General features: G+C 45.3%; 1 long non-coding RNA gene across 2 annotated transcripts; it reads right to left on the bottom strand.

Annotated features, from left to right (window-relative positions):
• Window positions 1-66: 66 nt before the first annotated feature.
• LOC141279706 (uncharacterized) lies at window positions 67-9,647 on the bottom strand. 2 transcript variants are annotated; one of them, XR_012334376.1, is made up of 4 exons: window positions 9,524-9,647; window positions 8,577-8,889; window positions 8,073-8,245; window positions 67-2,083 (listed from the first exon to the last, which is right to left on the bottom strand). It is a non-coding gene; the product is annotated as an uncharacterized lncRNA (long non-coding RNA). The 2 variants fall into 2 exon arrangements; XR_012334377.1 differs by having other exon boundaries at window positions 67-458.
• Between the last annotated feature and the right edge of the window lie 101 nt (window positions 9,648-9,748).

Genomic DNA, 9,748 nt, shown 5'->3' with positions numbered 1-9,748 from the left:
TTCAGCCCAGGGAGGGAGGCTCGGGAGACTCCACGTTGATGAAAAGGCATTGCAGTGGAGGGAATGGAAAAAGGTGTTTTATTGATCCATTGAGGGCTTAGCAGGGCAAAGCAGGACACTATTAGGACTGAGATTAGTGAGGGATGACATCAGTGGTTAAAAGTGTGGGCACTGGAGTCTAACTACCCGAGCTTCAGATTCTACCACATGCAAAAAATTTCCTTTATTCTCCAAGTTCTCACTTATGAAGATAAGACTCATCATCATCAGCACCATCTTCATCATCCAGCCCTCCGCAGGGTGGTTGCAAGGACAAGTGCTCACGATGGTTCTTGGCCCATGGAGCATGTTGGGTAAACACTAGCCACTGTTGCTACTGTTTAATGAGTTCTCTGACAGTGATGGGCAGGTGTGGGAGCCTGGAGCATTTGGCTGAACAGATGTGAGGAGTCTTCTTCCTAGGAATTAAGAATAACAAAAAAATATGACTGCTAGGAGGCAGCAGATGAGATGGCCCCTGACTGCTTCCAGCCTTAAAAGTCTTTGTCTAAGAACTCTGAGCATCTTGGCAGGAACTGGATATCCACGTGAAAGAAAGTATTGAATGGCCAATGGAAAACAAAACAAAACATTGCTTGGGACTTTTGTAATTCTTTGGGTCCTCTTGGAGAAGTGCCTTTTTGAAGCTCACTTTTTCTCTTTCCCCATAGCACTGATGTTTTTAAAGCGATTTTCATTGTTTTGCGAAAGAGCTACAAGGATTGGATGGGCCCTCTCATTTCACCATCCTGTGGAAGACCCAAGTTCTGAAGTTCCCTGAGAGCATGGGTGGTTAAATCTTGGACCAGCAGTACTTGAAAACCATTCTACTGTGATTATCCACATTGGACCAATAGGACTTGATTTGAGTTTCCCCTCTTCCCACAATAGAATATTCTCGAGAAAAGGGGAAGAATCCTGTGGATTAGGTAAGCCTTTAGTGTGGAAAGTGAACAGTTGGCTTCAGAAGCAGCAGCAGGAGCTATATCCCAGCCCTGGGCAGAACAGAAGAGACCAGAGTTACCACCTTGAATTTTCTTTGCACTTAGTGGAGCTGCAAATACAGAGGGTCAGTTCTACTGTGCCAAGGTCAAGCCAGACCTTCTTTGCTGGCAGGAGCACAGACAGGGACCAGGTCAAATGGTCGGGCCAGCAGAGGCTCCTGGTGTGATGAGGATGTGTTGCCGGGTGGTGCGACCACCACTCAGCAGTTCTGGGAGGAGCTGTTCCCTTGGCCTCTCCAGCCCTGCCTCGGTCAGGATGGGCTTCACCCTCAGGCTTCAGATCTCCTCCTGACTGTAGAGCACTGTGGGCTCTAGACTGCTTGCCAGGCCTCAGTGGCCCCAGCTCTGCCCTGACTTGGCCTCTTGCCTCCCTGCCCTAGTCATTTACTAACAGAAAGAATTTTGTGAACACTTTGCTACTATGTTAGTTTTGTTATTTTTTCAATCAATCAAAAGTTGTTTTTTTTTAATTTTTTGGCTGCATTGGGTCTTTTTTGCTGCGTGTAGGCTCTCTTCAGTCGCAGTGAGTGAGGCCTTCTGTAGTTGTGTTGCACGGGCACAGTAGTTGTGGCACACGGGCCTAGCCACTCCACAGCATGCAGGATCTTCCCAGACCAAGGATCGAACCTGTGTCCCTTGCATTGACAAACAGATTCTTAACCACTGCACCACCAGGGAAGTCCCAATCAACAACTTTTGTTGGGGAAGTTACTGTGGCAGGTGCTTCTAGGCCCTGGGGTAGAGCAGTGGACAAGATGGGCTTTCGTGGGATGTACATTCTCAAAGAGGGAAGATGAAGTAAGTAAGTAGGCAGGTGAAATAAATCAACAAGGTAGCCTGAGAGAACAGCCAGGAGTGTGGGCATCTTGCAGTCGTTACCTCTGCTGCTCCGGACAGTGCTGTGGGAAGGTGTTGTGCACTCATGTCTGTTACCTGGCAAGGAGACTGCAGCTAGGAGAGGAAGACTCTTGTCCAGGGTCACAGCTGATGAGGAGAGCCAGCATCCAGCCTGAGTGAATTATTGTCTGTTGCTGCACAACCTGTTACCGTAAAACACTGGCTTAAAACAATAATCATTTATTATCTCTCACGGTTTTGTGGGTCAGGAACTCGGGGGACAGTGGGGAGATTTGAAGGCTGGGGGCTGGAATCATCAGAAGGGTCTAAAGATGGGTGTTGGCTGAGACTTCAGTTGGAGCTGTCAGCTGGAACCCCTACCCCTAGCCTTTCCATGCAGCCTGGAATTTCTTGCAACATGGTGCCTGGGTTCCAAAGGCAACTGTCGAGAGAGAGAGACAGAGAGAGAGAGACAGAGAGAGAGAGAGACAGAGAGAGAGAGAGAGAGAGATCCCATTGGTTTGGGCAGTCACAAGGCTGTGCCCAGATTCAATGAGAGGAAACGTGGACCTCACGTCATCGTGGGCTGAGCATCAGTCCCACTGTGAAAAGAACACGTGGGATGCAATAAATATGTTGCTGCAGCCTTCTTTGGAAAGAATGATCCACTGCATCTGGTCTGCCTGCTCCAAAGCGAGCGTTCACTGCACCTCGCACGCTGCTGTCTACCCTCGCAGGTCCATCACCCAGTCTTGTCTATTTGCTGACTTTCAGCCTCTTCCCAGGTCTTTGATTTCTTCTGGATGCTTCAAGGCCAGTGGTAGTCCCACACCTCGCCGTTTCTGCCAATTGTGGTTCCTCCCACGGTCCATTGTAATTTTAGGACACTCTGGATAGAGTTTATTCTCTCCGGTTTTTGAAGCAGGGAATTCTGTTACTTTGTACTTCAGGGTCCATTAACCTGAGGGGAATCGGAGGGTGGGCTTCATATCAGACAGCTTTCCCTCCCCCAAACAGGGGTGATATTCAAAATACTTAACCAATGAGGCATCCACTTACGCGGCCCGTGGGGCCGGGAAGGGAACACTAGAGACGGTCGTGGGAGACGAGACCTGTGTTGCTGCCGTGAACCGCACGGAGGCTTCCGCGAGGGGGCGCTGTGCCGGAACTGCGACGTCGTGGGGAGAGGGAGCCGAGGGGCAGTAACACTAAGCAGCGCACAGAGTGTTCTCGGGGGTGGAGGGGAGGACAAATAACCTTTCTCCCCAACCCATCTTAGGTTCTTTATTTAGCTGGGGCCTTGCAAGTGGAGACCAGCAAAAGACAGATTAAAAAGAGAAAAACTGAAGTTTATTAACACGTGCATCGCGAATATGCTTGGGAATACTCAGTGCTGAGGAACTCGGAGGGGCGGCTAAAACTGGGGCTTATATACCATTTTGAGCTAAACAAAGGAAAAGGGGTTAAGGGGTTTGGGGCTTCTGGGTAGTGGAGGCCAGCTTTGGGAAGGTGATCAGGAAAAGTGTGGTAAATAGGGATTGTTTAGTAAGGTTTGTTATGCAGATTTGTCTGTGCCTTCTCCTTAGATAAGAGTTAAGAGTCCTCCTCTTCCTAGTACAGGAGAGGGAGACACCTTTAGAAAAGTAAATTTACAAAAAGAAAACTTGTGGCCTGTTTTAGAGGTTTTCTTGCAGCTGCTGGTTCTCAATGGGCCTTTAGCTTAAAATAATCCATATGCCAAAGAGACATATTTTGGGGTGGCATATCCTGGTACCCTTCAGGCATGAGTGACTAATTCTGCACAGGGGAAACAGAAGCTGGGCCCTGTGCTTCAGGGCCTATTCATGGTTCAGTGAGCCCTTCAGAAGTGAACTGATTACACCCGGAGGTTCTTGAATAATGTCCCCTTAAGTGCTTCCAACTCATGTGTTGTATTGGATAGGGAAGTGCCCACACTCACAGGACCTAAATCCTGTAGTCTTTAATCATCTGCAAGGGATCCACTTTTCCACTTGTATCCAATTCAGTAGCTTCTCTATATTTCTAAAATAATCCATATTTTCCCCTTAAACCATTTGGCTCCCTGGTGTAACTCCTTCCCCCACATCTTCCCATCTTAATGCACAACATATGTATGCCAGCTCTTTCCACACAGTAAATCAGCAAATATTTCATATCAATATTGTTCCCTCTGCTGTGTTTGAAACCTCAGGGAAGAATTCTCTGATGCCCACACCACCCAATGCTCGTACACTTTATTCTTTCATTCTCTATGCCTTTGGCCTCGTACTTGCCCCCAACTCAGTTGTGTAGTGGTTACTTATGTTGGAATTGTGTCTCTGACCATCGTGATCTGCTTTGGACACTTTGAGGGTTGTGACTGAGTAAGCTTGTGCTGGGTTTCCCCCTAGGGTATCCAGTAGATAACTGTCCACATAGACTGAATGCATTCAGAATAAGATGTTAGTCCTAAAACCTCTGTTAATCCACTTATTCAACAAATCAGTTTTCATTAAAACAGATTGTTTACACTGCTTCATTTAATTCTCTGTTGTATTTCCCCTAGAGTCTGTCTAGAAAGGATTTTACTGTATGAGAACATTAGGGCCTCTGGGCACAGGGAGCTGATAAACAGGCCAAAAAGGTAGAGGTTTCCAGGTCCCAGTGAGAGAAAGAGGATAGAGGTGATCATGATAAAAATGTATTACATAAGTGATTTGAAAAGTAGAACTGGGGTTAGCATCTCTTGTAGGGTTGAGATTGGGATTATTAAATATAAAATAGGGGATCTACATTTAGTATAGGATACAATCAAATTAGGAGGTCAAGGAGGCAAGAAGATTTGTACATGAATGGCTAAAATGAAGATTAGGATTAAAATAGAGTTAATGCTGCTGTTCTGTGCTGATGCCAGAGTAAATGTTGAATCAAAGCCATTTTGTGTTGGGACTAGAATAAAACTAGGATTTCCCTTTTTCTTATTTCATCAGCATGTATCCGAGAGAATTTGGTATTGTTGCCACTGCCATGGGGAAAGCTGGGAGACAGCATCTGTGAGATTAGGACCCCACGAAACTTTACACATTTTTTGGAGATATTTATTCATTCATTCACTCACTCATTCATTCATTTATAGAACTAATTGGAGGCCAATTTTCTGCAACATTCTGGTCCTTGCTTCTATGAGTCTGAAATCCAGTGGGGGAGTTAAGCCAGGAACACACTACATGAATTACCAAAACTTCCTCCATGCAGCTATTGTTTCTTGTTCTCAGGGGATGCTTTGGAGCACCTGATAAACTCTTATTCCAGGGAAGCAAACCTCCTTCAGCTGGGGGGTCTAATAAATTAGACATATTTCTAGAGTGGGATGATTTCCTCAAAGTTTACTGAGAGATATGAGACTTCTCACCCGTGCTGGGGAGACACTATATGTATTCAAGCACAGGGTTAAGAGCCTGGAGACTTGAATCAGCCCTCCTGGGTCCAAATGCCTGAAATTGTTAAGCTGCTACTAAATTCTGTGTCTCAGTTTCTGCATCTGAAAAAGGATGGCGATATTACCTCTTTCATAGTGTTGTAATAGAGATTAAATGAGTCAATGTGTGAAAATTACTTTAAATGGTACCTGGGATATCATAATCACTATATAAATACCTAATAATAACAATATGATAAATCACCTTTCTGAGCAAGAGTACAAACCTGATGACCTTAGAGAGGTCTTCGCTCAGGGGTCTGGAATGCCAGTTGTAATACCACATACTGCCAGTCGATGGCACCAAAGCCCACATTGTTAAAACTGTCCTGCCGGCATAAACATTTTGAGGTCTCCCTCTCTGTCTGAGCTGTTTTCGATTTGTGGGTGCCGTAGAAGATGAAACACTAGAACTGAAGAAGTTAAGCTTTCTACTAAGGCTCTGTTCTGAATTCCTGCCTAAGGATACTGAAATATTTAACGACGGTATGAAAGCAACAGTGTGTATTTGAGAAGTTGCCTGATGGAAGTCACCAGGCCTGGGTTTTAGTCCTAACACTGCATGTCCTTGGGCGAGTTTCTGAACCCCTGGACTTCAACTTCCCCCCTTCCTTGCTGTCATTTGGGGCATAAAATAGAACAACAACGCAAAACAGACACTTAAGGAAGTGGAAAAAAAACCCGAGGGAGAAGTAAAGAAACTATGGTAGAAATGAGAAGTGGAGGTAAAGAAATTGTGATGATGTGACAAGGAGGTGAGTTGGAAATGGAAATGATAAAATTGGGGAGATCACCATGGAGGTGAAATGTATGAAATACAAAATAGAGAAAATATTAAATTTTATTCATATGTTTCATACAGAGATAAGTACTTCCCCTTAGCACATTTTCAATCTCTGTGTCTCTGTGTCTCTCTCTCTGTCACGCACACACACTCACACTCACACTTGCATGCATGCACACACACGTGGCTGTCATCCATTTCTGTGACATGACGGATGTGAGGAGAGCAGAGGTGCGGGGAACACAGACTTCCTGACAAAACCATGAAGAAGTTGCTCTCACTTTTCACGCACATCAAGCAGTTCTCGCTCAGCTCTCCCTGGAGTCTTCGTCCTTCCCCAGCAGCCTACTGAGTGCTCTCTTTACCTTCTTGTTCCTCAGGGTGTATATGAGAGGGTTAAGTGAAGGAGTGCCCACTGAATAGAAGAGACCAAAGAACTTGCCCCTCTTCTGGGCATAGGGATTTTGGGGCTGGAGGTAAACGGAAATGACTAAACTGTAGAAGATGGTGACCACAGTGAGATGGGAGGAGCAGGTCCCCAAAGCCTTTCTCCATGCTATGGCAGAGTTAATCCTCAGCACTGCCCAGGCAATGGCACCGTAAGAGATAAGAATGAGGGCGAGTGGCATGACCAGGAAGATGACACTGGACACAGCTAACTGAATTTCATTGTAGGTGGTGTCTCCTCCTAACTACAATGAGGTACCACCTCACACCAGTCAGAATGGCCATCATTAAACAGTCTATAAATAACTAATGCTGGAGAGGGTGTGGAGAAAAGGGAATCCTCCTACACTGCTGGTGGAAAACAGTATGGAGGTTCCTGAGAAAACTAAAGAAAAACTGAATAACCATGTGATCCAACAATTCCACTCCTGGGCACATATCTGGACAAAACTATAATCAAAAAGATACATGCACCCCATGTTCATAGCAGCACTATTTACAATAGCCAAAACATGGAAACAACCTAAATGTCCATCAACAGATGAATGGCTAAAGAAGATGTGGTACATATAAACAGCGGAAAACTACTCAGCCATAAAAAAAAAAGAAATTCTACACGTAACTTTACAGTCCGCCCTCCATATTCGCAGTTCTACATCCTCCCGCAGATCATGTAGTATGCAACAATTGAAGAAACTCTGCATGTAAGTGGACCCACATATTTCAAACCTGTGTTGTTCAATAGTCCACTGTATATTACTGCAGTGATGCTATCTATAGACTGTAGACAAGCGGTGACACCTAAAATAAGAGACTGGTATACACCTGGGTTTTTTCAGTGATCATACAACAGATATTTATTAAACATGAATCATATGTCACTGTGTTCTGGGGATAACTACAGTCCCTCGCTTCATAAAGCTCACATTCTAGCACAATGCTTCTCAAACCCTTTTCTCTTCTGTACCCTATACATTTACTCAAACATAAAGCCAAATATTTTATTCCCATTTTATCTCTGACCCTACTCTCACAACACCCTGTACCTGCTTCTATCACAGTATTCATCACACTGGACTGTTATCACAGATGTCCTAGTCTGTTTCCCCAACCAGACTGAAGTACCTTGAGGGCAGGAGCCAAACGTCCTTCAACTTTATATCTCTACTGCCCAGAATAATTATCTGGCACTAAAAATATATTCAACAAATGTTGTATGAATGAATGCATGAATTAAATGCATGAATAAATAAATGAATGAATTGTTTAGCATCTGCTCCAGATGTACAAGGGGCTGACAAGGAAAGCTGGCCCTATAATACTGAGGGCTGGCCTCTCCTCCCATAGATATATCAGGTATAATACAGCCCAATGTTCACTTAGTTCTATTTTTTTTAATATTCATATGTATAACAACTAAAAATCAGTTCTTGGTACCATAATTTCAAAGATATGCTCTGGCTCCTTTTCCACCAGAACTCACCTTATAAGCAGGATGACTGCTAGCTCCCCACCTCTCTTTTGCAGGACCCAAGAAAAAGGAGTGACGTTTTCAGGCTGGATGACTACGGGCCAATGTTGAATAACTGGTGAATCGAAAGCTGATGCCAAAATCTCACATGACAAGCTCTGCCCTTCCTGGGCACTGGATGGAACCTAGATGTAGGAATGTCATCAAAGGGAAAAGCAAAAGGGATTATTTACATGTTAAAATTAAAATCCTAGGAAAGATATGACAGAGCAATCTCTCTGGACTACAGAGAAAGGGAAAATCCAATTCTCGTTCCATTTTAGAAAAAGACAGAGGAAATGCACAGTCTTTCCTACAAAAGCATGCAACTTTAAAGACTATCAATACAGTCAATAACAAAGAGGTTAAGGAAGAAACTCAATTGAGGCACTTAGACACATTTTCTTTAGCCCTTAAGAAAACCACATCATTCACTGTTTCTCTTCCCTCGACAGTAGAAACACTGCCTCCTCTTACCCATTCTTCTCCATCCAGATCTCGCTCTTCATCTCCTATCACTACTGTGACCTTCTCTCTGCTAGGTGAATCACGTACCCACATCCAGTCCCATCTCTCTCCAGGTAGGACTTCCAGGGCCTGCTGCTCAGGACAGGTCTCCTCAAGGGGGCCAAACGCCTGGGAACACCCAACAGAAGTAACTGCCTTCTCCCAGTGACTGACATTTTGAGCCAACGGGCAGGAGCTGCTCTGCATTTTTTTGTCCATTGGCAGTATGGCTTTAGATACCAGTGAAGTTCAGTGGCTCCACTCTGCATTTTAGGTTACTGGCCTGAAAGAAAAGGGCAGGAAAAAAAGAGAGAGGGAGGGAGGGAAAGTCATGAATGGGAGTAGTACCACATCAACAAAAATCACAAAAGAACCAAGCAGCCCGACGGGGAAAGAAACTGGCAAAGAGGAAGGAAGTTAAAGCTCTGATGAGAGTTTCAGAATTCGTGAGAAAAGCCTAAAAGCACCATATCGTTTGGGTTTCCTCTTCTCACCTTACCAGCTACGCGACTGTGGGTAAGCTTTTAGCATATCTAGGCTTCAAGTTGCCTATCTAAAAAGTGGGGTAGTGATAGTACCTACCTCATTGGGTTGTTTGAGAATTAAACGAATGAATATCAATATGTATACTACACTTAGGACAAGCCCTGACCCAGAATTAGCGCTATATTCACCAGTTTGCCAAATAAAAAAACTTTAATTGTAATATTAAAGGATGGCCTAAAGAAGGAGGAGAAGGAGAGAAAAACAGATTAGAAGAGGTAAAGATAAAATATGCTCCAGCAGGCGGGCCCTCCTACGTCCCAACCCATCCAATCCCACCTCCGACCGCAGGCCCCGCCCCTCCCCAGAAGGCCAGCGAGGGGCTCCCGCCAGAACCCCGGGCAGGGCCTCACAGACCTGCCCCGCAACCTCACCTTCTCCGCCGACCTTGCGGGTTCTGCCTTCTCCGCGGTGGGGCCGAAGGAGCGCAAAGGCCTCCTCAGGTGAGGTCCAAAAAACCCCACCCGCACCTCAGAGACGAAGGGCTGAACTCCAAAGTGCAGACAGAGCCTTTCTATTCCGCGGTCTCCATGGTAACGCGCGGCTCGCCCTTCTAGGACCCCCGGAGGACTCTTCTCTTTGGTCCAGCACTACAAACC

Source organism: Tursiops truncatus, chromosome 10 (genome assembly GCF_011762595.2).
Source record: "Tursiops truncatus isolate mTurTru1 chromosome 10, mTurTru1.mat.Y, whole genome shotgun sequence".
Lineage (NCBI taxonomy): Eukaryota > Metazoa > Chordata > Mammalia > Artiodactyla > Delphinidae > Tursiops > Tursiops truncatus.
This window is presented reverse-complemented; position numbering and strand designations above follow the sequence as displayed.